The 7,323-nt window shown below is 44.7% G+C and overlaps 1 long non-coding RNA gene across 1 annotated transcript in view; it reads left to right on the forward strand.

Annotated features, from left to right (window-relative positions):
• LOC120099897 (uncharacterized) overlaps positions 1-5,535 on the forward strand; it is a 38,962-nt gene extending 33,427 nt beyond the window's left edge. Inside the window, exon 4 of the long non-coding RNA XR_005499356.2 lies at positions 1,751-5,535. This is a non-coding gene — a long non-coding RNA (uncharacterized LOC120099897). The remainder of the gene's footprint in view (positions 1-1,750) is intronic.
• The last annotated feature ends 1,788 nt before the right edge of the window (positions 5,536-7,323 follow it).

A 7,323-nucleotide genomic window follows, 5' to 3' on the forward strand; every position in this document is an offset into this window, starting at 1 on the left:
GTTAAGCGTGTCTTCTCTGACTGAACCCAGACCAGGCAGTCCTCTGCTGTACATGTGTCAGGGGCCTCATATCAGCTGCCTTATTGGTGGTTCAGTGTCTAAGAGATCTCAGGGGTCCAGGTTAGTTGAGACTGCTGGTCTTGCTATGGGGTCGCCCTCCTCCTCAGCTTCTTCCAGCCTTTCCCTAATTTAACCACAGGAATCCTCAATCCTGTTGGTTAGGTGTAAGTATCTGCATATGACTCAGTCAGTTGCTTGTTGGGTCTCTCAGAGGGCAGCCATGCTATGCTCCTGTTTGTAAGCATACCACAGCATCAGTAATAGTGTCAGGGCTTGGAGCTTCCCCTTGAGATGGATCCCATGTTGGACCAGTCACAGACCTTTCCCTCAGTCTCTTCTCCATTTTTGTCCCTGCAGTTCTTTCAGACAGGGACAATTCTGGGTCAGAGTTTTTGACTGTGGGATGACAACCCCATCCCTCCACTTGATGCTCTCTCTGTCTTTCTACTGGAGATGGACCCTACAAATTCCCTCTCCGCATTGTAGAGAATTTCATCTAAGGTCCCTCCCTTTGAGTCCTAAGTGTCTCTCACCTGCCAGGTCTCTGGTACATTCTAAAGACACCCCCCCCCCCAACTTCCTACCTTCCCAGTTTGCCTGTTTCCATTCTTTCTGCTGGCCCTCAGGGCTTCACTCCTGTTCCTGCAACCCCTCCCCCATACCTAGTCATATTCCCCTTTTCCCCTCCCTGTCCTCTCTCCCACCCAGCTCCCCCACACACCATGATTGCTTCCTTCTCCCTGCCAAGTGGGATTGAAGGATCCTCACTTGGGCCCTTCAGCTTGTTAACCTTCTTGAGTTCTGTGGACTGTATCTTGGATATTCTGTACTTTTTTTTTTTGGCTAATATCCACTTATTAGTGAGTATATACCATGCATGTCCTTTTGTGTTTGAGTTACCTCACTCAGGATGATATTTTCTAGTTCCATCCATTTGCCTGCAAAACTCAGGATGTCCTCATTCTTAATAGCTGAGTAGTATTCCATTATGTAAATAAACCACATTTTCTGTATCCATTCTTCCATTGTGGGACATCTGGGTTGTTTCCAGATGGTGGGGCATCTTTTGGGTATATGTCCACAAGTGGTATAGCTGTTGGAGTTTCCAGAGAAAGAGAACCAGTAAAATGTTGGGGTTAGAGCTGGTAGATAAATAAAAGAGAGAGGCAGATGATAAATAGATAGATAGATAGATAGATAGATAGATAGATAGATAGATAGATAGGAATTCAGTTGTTTATAAAAAGCAGGCAAGTCCCAAGATCAAGGCCAGGCCAAGAATTTGTGTGACTCTATATGTCTACACATAACATTGTAGTCTACCGGTGAAGTGGAAACTTATGGTATCTTTGGGTGGTATTTTCCTGGAGCAGACATGTGAAGGAGTGTTTTCCTGAAACAGAAAAATTAGATCCGACCGGGAAAAGCTCTTTTCACCTGAGACAGGGATTTTTTTTTAACCAAACAAACAGCCCAGATGATTCACAGACTGTCTTGGTTACTGAATTCTCCAAAATATGCATGCAAATCAGCTTCAAAAGGCCTAGCCCTAATGATCAATCCAACAGAGACTGGATAACACATAGACTGGACAGGCAAAACAGAGACTGGATAAACACAGGCATGGGGCAGTAAATGCTACAGTTAGCTTTTATTAGACTAACCAATTTTTTCCTTGGGGTCCAAACAGGAATTCTTCACCCCGATTCATCAGGAAGGGAATATACATTAAGAGGACCATTGTTGGGCTGAAGAGATGGCTCAGCGGTTAAGAGCACCGACTGCTCTTCCAGAGGTCCTGAGTTCAAATCCCAGCAACCACATGGTGGCTCACAACCATCTGTAATGGGATCTGGTGTGTCTGAAGACAGCTACAGTGTACTTGTATACATAAATTAAATAAATAAATCTTAAAAAAAAGAAAGAAAACCATTGTTCCAACCCCTTAAGTTGGGGAGGATGGTTTTGTTTGCTTGATGTATTATAGTTGTTAACATTTAGGGTGGTAGGTGGCTTTGCTTAATTATTGTATGTTGATAGAAATTTAAGGTTGTTTTTTTTAATTATCATATATTGATAGAAATTAAGGGTTTGTGTAATTATTATATATTAACAGATTTTTAAGGTTTTTTCTTTAATTATTGTATATTGGTAGAAATTTAAGATTTTGTTTAATTATCGCATAGTGGTAGAAATTTAAGGGGTTCTTTTGGTCAATTATTGTACATGGATAGAAATTTAAGGTTGTTAGACTATTGTTTGACTACATCATGCATAGCCATTTGTTTAAAATGTGATGGTTCTTATAATTATTTCTACTGTGTATAGATTGCTAATGTTAGAGAAGAGGAAAATTCTTAAATAGAAAGGGGAGTATGAAGTGGAAGCATAGTTTTTTGGAAAGTCAGTTGTGTCTAATGGTATTTCGCTGGGGCAGACATGTAAAGGATTGTTCTTCTGAAGCAGACACAGGTGAGAAGATGTTTCACTGAGGTGGACAGAGGTGAAAGGATGCTTTGCTAAAGCAAGCATGTGAACGGACTCGTGATGAAGGATTCTTCCCTAACGATACACACGCATTGGTTTGCCTTCTGTTGCATTGCTAAGCTCCATTTGTCAGGACTCCTTAGAGAGAAATGCACCAAAAACAACTTCTGGTGGTGTGCTGGCAGCTTTTCGCCACGTCTGAGGTTGATTGGCAGAAGGATGTCAGCTGGTACAGACTCTGTGGTGAGGCAGGACCCGTAGGACAACATGTGATGTTTGAGGGCATATAAATAGAACTCAATGGACAGTGATGGTGCTTGCAATGATTCGTTGGTCTCGCCTCTTCACCTTCCAAGTGAACGTAGCTTCACTGAGAAAGGCCAGGCAGAGAACTCCGGACATCTCTGCTGTCCTGGTTACTTCCGCTGCTGCGTGCGGACTCTGCCGAGGGCTGGCTGTTCGTGCGTGCTATCCCAATGCTACTGAACTGGATGCTGGCATCTTCATGAAGTGTTTGAGAGTGGATCGAGCTGCCACTGCTGGCCTGTGAACTGAACTGCTGATTTCCTGACAATGCAAATTGGATTTAGAACAATTTCTAAACAGGTCCACTTCCCCCGTGTCCTAATAACCTTTTTTTTCCACTACCTCTGGTGGGTGGTGGGCTAGAAGGGAGGTTAATGCATTTAAGAACCATTATTAAAAGTGGGGTTTGGGGTTGGGGATTTAGCTCAGTGGTAGAGCGCTTGCCTAGGAAGCACAAAGCCCTGGGTTCGGTCCTCAGCTCAAAAAAAAAAAAAAAAAAAAAAGTGGGGTTGGAAAAAATTTAAATCCACATATTGGTGTCATCATTTTATCACATTGAAATAATCTTACTTCCCTTAAATCTATTTAACCCCACACACACATTTATTTCAAATATCTCCTTTCTGTGTATAGAAGGCACAAGTGCTCACAGCTAAGTCCTGGAGAAACCAGGAGTGCTAACCACACAGGCTTGCCTCCTCAGTGGAGGAAGTGAATACCTGTGTTCTGCCCAGAAGGCTGGGAGTGGATGTTGTTAATTACCTGGTGACCTTGGCTATCTGTAGGGCCAGTCCTCACCCAAATCCTCCAGAATCTCAGTCTCTCCCTCCTTAGACCTTTATCTTTAGCTTTGTTTCTCAAGCAGTAGAACCCGTCCTTAGGGGAAATGTCACAAGTGCTGTACAGCCTGCTGACCGCTGTGCTATCTTGATCAGAGACCATTCCAGATCCTAGGCCTTTAAGATATAGAACCATTTTTATGGTACAAATCTCATGTGCTTTGTAGATGTAGTCACACTTTAAGCTTTATTGTGCACATGGGATTGGGATAATTGTCACCAGGAATATGTCAGACTCCAGAAGTTTGAACCAGCTGGGGCAGTGATGGCACACACCCTTAATCCCAGCACTCAGAAGGCAGAGGCAGATGGTCTCTGTGAGTCTGAGGCCAGCCTGGTCTACAGAGTGAGTTCCAGGACAGATAAAACTACACAAACAAAGAAGAAGAAGGAGGAGGAGGAGGAGGAGGAGGAGGAGGAGGAAGAGGAAGAGGAAGAGGAAGAGGAAGAGGAGAAGAAGAAGAAGAAGAAGAAGAAGAAGAAGAAGAAGAAGAAGAAGAAGAAGAAGAAGAAGAAGAAGAAGAAGAAGAAGAAGAAGAAGAAGAAGAAAGAGGAAGGAGTTTGAACCAGGGTTTGCTTGCCCAACTAAGTCATGCTGAACTGGTTTCCTTGCAGGTGACAGATATTCTCCACCGAAGAAATGAGCCAGTTCAAGCCGAATTAAAGTATAAAGGAAGGATTATTGGGGGCAGCTCTCAGGCAGGTTCATGGACCTCACAGGAGAGGGATCAATGAAGTCACCATGCAGACAGGAAGACAGAAAAGTGAGGGCGAGGGAGCGGAGAGGGGGGCATAAAAATGCCTGGATTATATAGTGGAGATCCTCTAGGTGAGAGAAAGTCTGGACTCTGGGCTAGAAAGTTCAGCACAGAGAGCAAGGGATGCTGGGAGAATCTGGAGGCTAAGTCAGCTTTGTTAGGTTAAATGGGCACCTCAGCCTCCTGCCCTGGGTCTGAATTCCAACAGCAGGGAGCCCCACATTATGCATTTAGGATCAAGTCAGACAGTAGTGCAAGCTTTTCTGTAACTATCAGATGTAATTTAGAAAACTCCAGAGAAGACAGATCTAATCATAGTAGCTCCCCTACAATCCCAGCTCTTTAAGAAGCCGAGGAAAGAGTATCAGGGAGGGTTCAAAGTCAGAACGGCTACATAGTGAGCTCAAAGATAGCCTGGGCTACAAAGAAAAATTTTGTTTCAAAACACAAAACAAAACAAACATATTTGTATTTTCCCTTATTTATTGTCTATCCATTTTCCTACAAATGACATAATTTCATTCTTCTCTATTCTTTGCCAGATAATTATAGAATTGATATAATTTTGCTGGTGGCATCTATAAATTAGTGTGTGTGTGAGTGGGTCTGTATGTGTGTGTGAGAGAGAGACTATCTGTGTGTCCCCGTTATATGTATATGAGTGTGTGTAAAATTTGCTGTGCTCTTAAAAGAAACGTAAGTTGGTTATATTCCTGTTAAAAGTTTGTTTGGGTTCTAATTGTCTTTTACTTTGAAACTGTATGTCTGCTGCTGGCCTGTGCACAAACTAGTTGTGGCTGGCTAGATACAATCACTTGGCCTGTAATACAACTTAAATCATTTTGGCTGGCAATATTCAGGTGTGCTTAGCTATGACATAGTCATTTGGATTGTAATATTTTACTGCATAGACATGGGAAAGGAGAATCACTGATGACAAGGAAGTAAGGGGGACTTAAAATGAACTTTCATAAGTACTGGTTGAGATTCTTGGATAATGATTAAGGGAAATCTGAAACTGTTTGAATGTTCTGAAATTCTGTGTAATAAAGATGGCTTGAGCTACTCCGGTCCGCTTGCTCGAATGACAAGTGGTCAGAGTCCTTTCTTTCACTGACTCCACATCTCAGTTCTGGGTTACTGAACTCACTGGACAAGGACTCAAGCATGTGTGCTTAGAAGTCTGAACTCAGATTCTGAGCTCAGTGGGTGGCAAACACTACCCACTAAGCTATCTCCCCAGCTCCTGTAGAGGCTGTCCTTTTGAAGTTCAGTTTGGGGTTTCCCTGGTTCTCGGTTGATCCTGCAGACCAAATGCTTGACTCCCCTTAAGTCCATCTGTTAACTCCCAACTGCCCAATGTGAGGTCATTTGAAATTGGAGTGTTAGAGAGGTTAGATGAGGCTGTAAGGGCAGGGCTGTGCTCTGCTGAGAAGAATACTCTCGGAAGGAGAGGCAGCTATTATGCACACTGGGCTATCTTTCACTCAGGATGCTGAGGCAGAAGGATCCCAACTTTGAAGCCGGCCTGGGCTACATAGGAAGACCCCTGTATTGAGAGACAGAGGAGGCCCTGAGTGAGTGTAGTTCTGATGTGGGCAGGGTAAGACCATTTCCCCTTAATGGCCAGGCTAAAGAAGGATGTCAGACCCCTCCTTGGGGGTTTCAGAGTGGATTGACCAGTGTGTACAAAAACTGGCACCCGTGGCTTCCTCTTCCAGTATGTCTATAGTCTGAGATTGCTCATCTATGAAGACCTCCTACCTGGACTGGCTAGTCCTGCCCTCTGTGCTGTGCATAAGAATCCACACTGAGGTTCCAGGTTGGGGTTCCAGGTTGCTGGATGTGGTAGGTGCAGACTCATCGCTGCCCAGACCCGCACTGGACCCCAGCTTTCCTACATGTGTGTCTGTCCTTTCTCTATTCCTTCGCCACCCCTAGTCAAGGTTCCAGGATCCTCAATGCTCATGGCAGACCATAGAAAAAGGAAGTCTCTTTCACAGGCTTGCCTGTAATGGAAGATGCAGCAGGAAACAGGCATCTGCATGCCGAAACAGAGAGGTGCGCGGGGAACCAGAGTGCCTTTGCCCTGGAAGTGTTACAGCCTCCATGGCTGGGACATAAATTCTGGTGTTTGTGGCCCCCAGACCAGGGGGTATTGGTGAATAAAAACCTGAACAGGCAAGCGCGGCATGATAGGAAAAGCAGGCTAAATCTTGGGCGTTTGTGTGCTGAGACTCTGGGTCTTACTTAAACCTGTTCTAGCAGCATAAGGGGCTACACGCTCCACTTCATTATTGCCAAGTGTGGGTGGGACAAGTTCTCCACCAGCCCCCAACCACCAGGTTCCATCTGTACAAGAGGAGGAGGGCTCCCTGGGACTGCCTTGTGGGAACTGAAAGGCCAGGCTCCCTGCACGGTCTCTGCAGTACTGGGGATCTTATTAAGGCTCAGCAGGGATGAGAGTCCCAGCTCCCTACTCAGCTTTCCCCGATGTTCCCACAGCAGGGAGTTCAGTGCCTCGCTGCAGACGAGGGTGGGATCTGCAATCCCACTCAGCGTTTGCCGGCATATGGGTGATGAAGTCACAGATTCTTTTTTCTTGGATGCTTGGCTAAAATACAGCAAGTTTCACTTTGCACTAAGTCTTTTAAGATTCTTCTGGATATATATAAATATATATATACATGTATATATTCATTATTCCTCACTGATGATTGACAGTCCTGCGTCATAAGTACGCCCCAGAGGCCTGGTCTCTAGGCAGCACCATGGGAGGCAGTAGACCTCTAAGAAGTGGAGCTTATGGGAGGGAGGATTTATACCCTTCAAGGGAATAATGGAACCTGGGCCCTTCTCTTTCTTTTTAGTTT

This window comes from Rattus norvegicus, chromosome 1, assembly GCF_036323735.1.
Source record: "Rattus norvegicus strain BN/NHsdMcwi chromosome 1, GRCr8, whole genome shotgun sequence".
In the NCBI taxonomy this organism is placed as follows: Eukaryota; Metazoa; Chordata; class Mammalia; order Rodentia; family Muridae; genus Rattus; species Rattus norvegicus.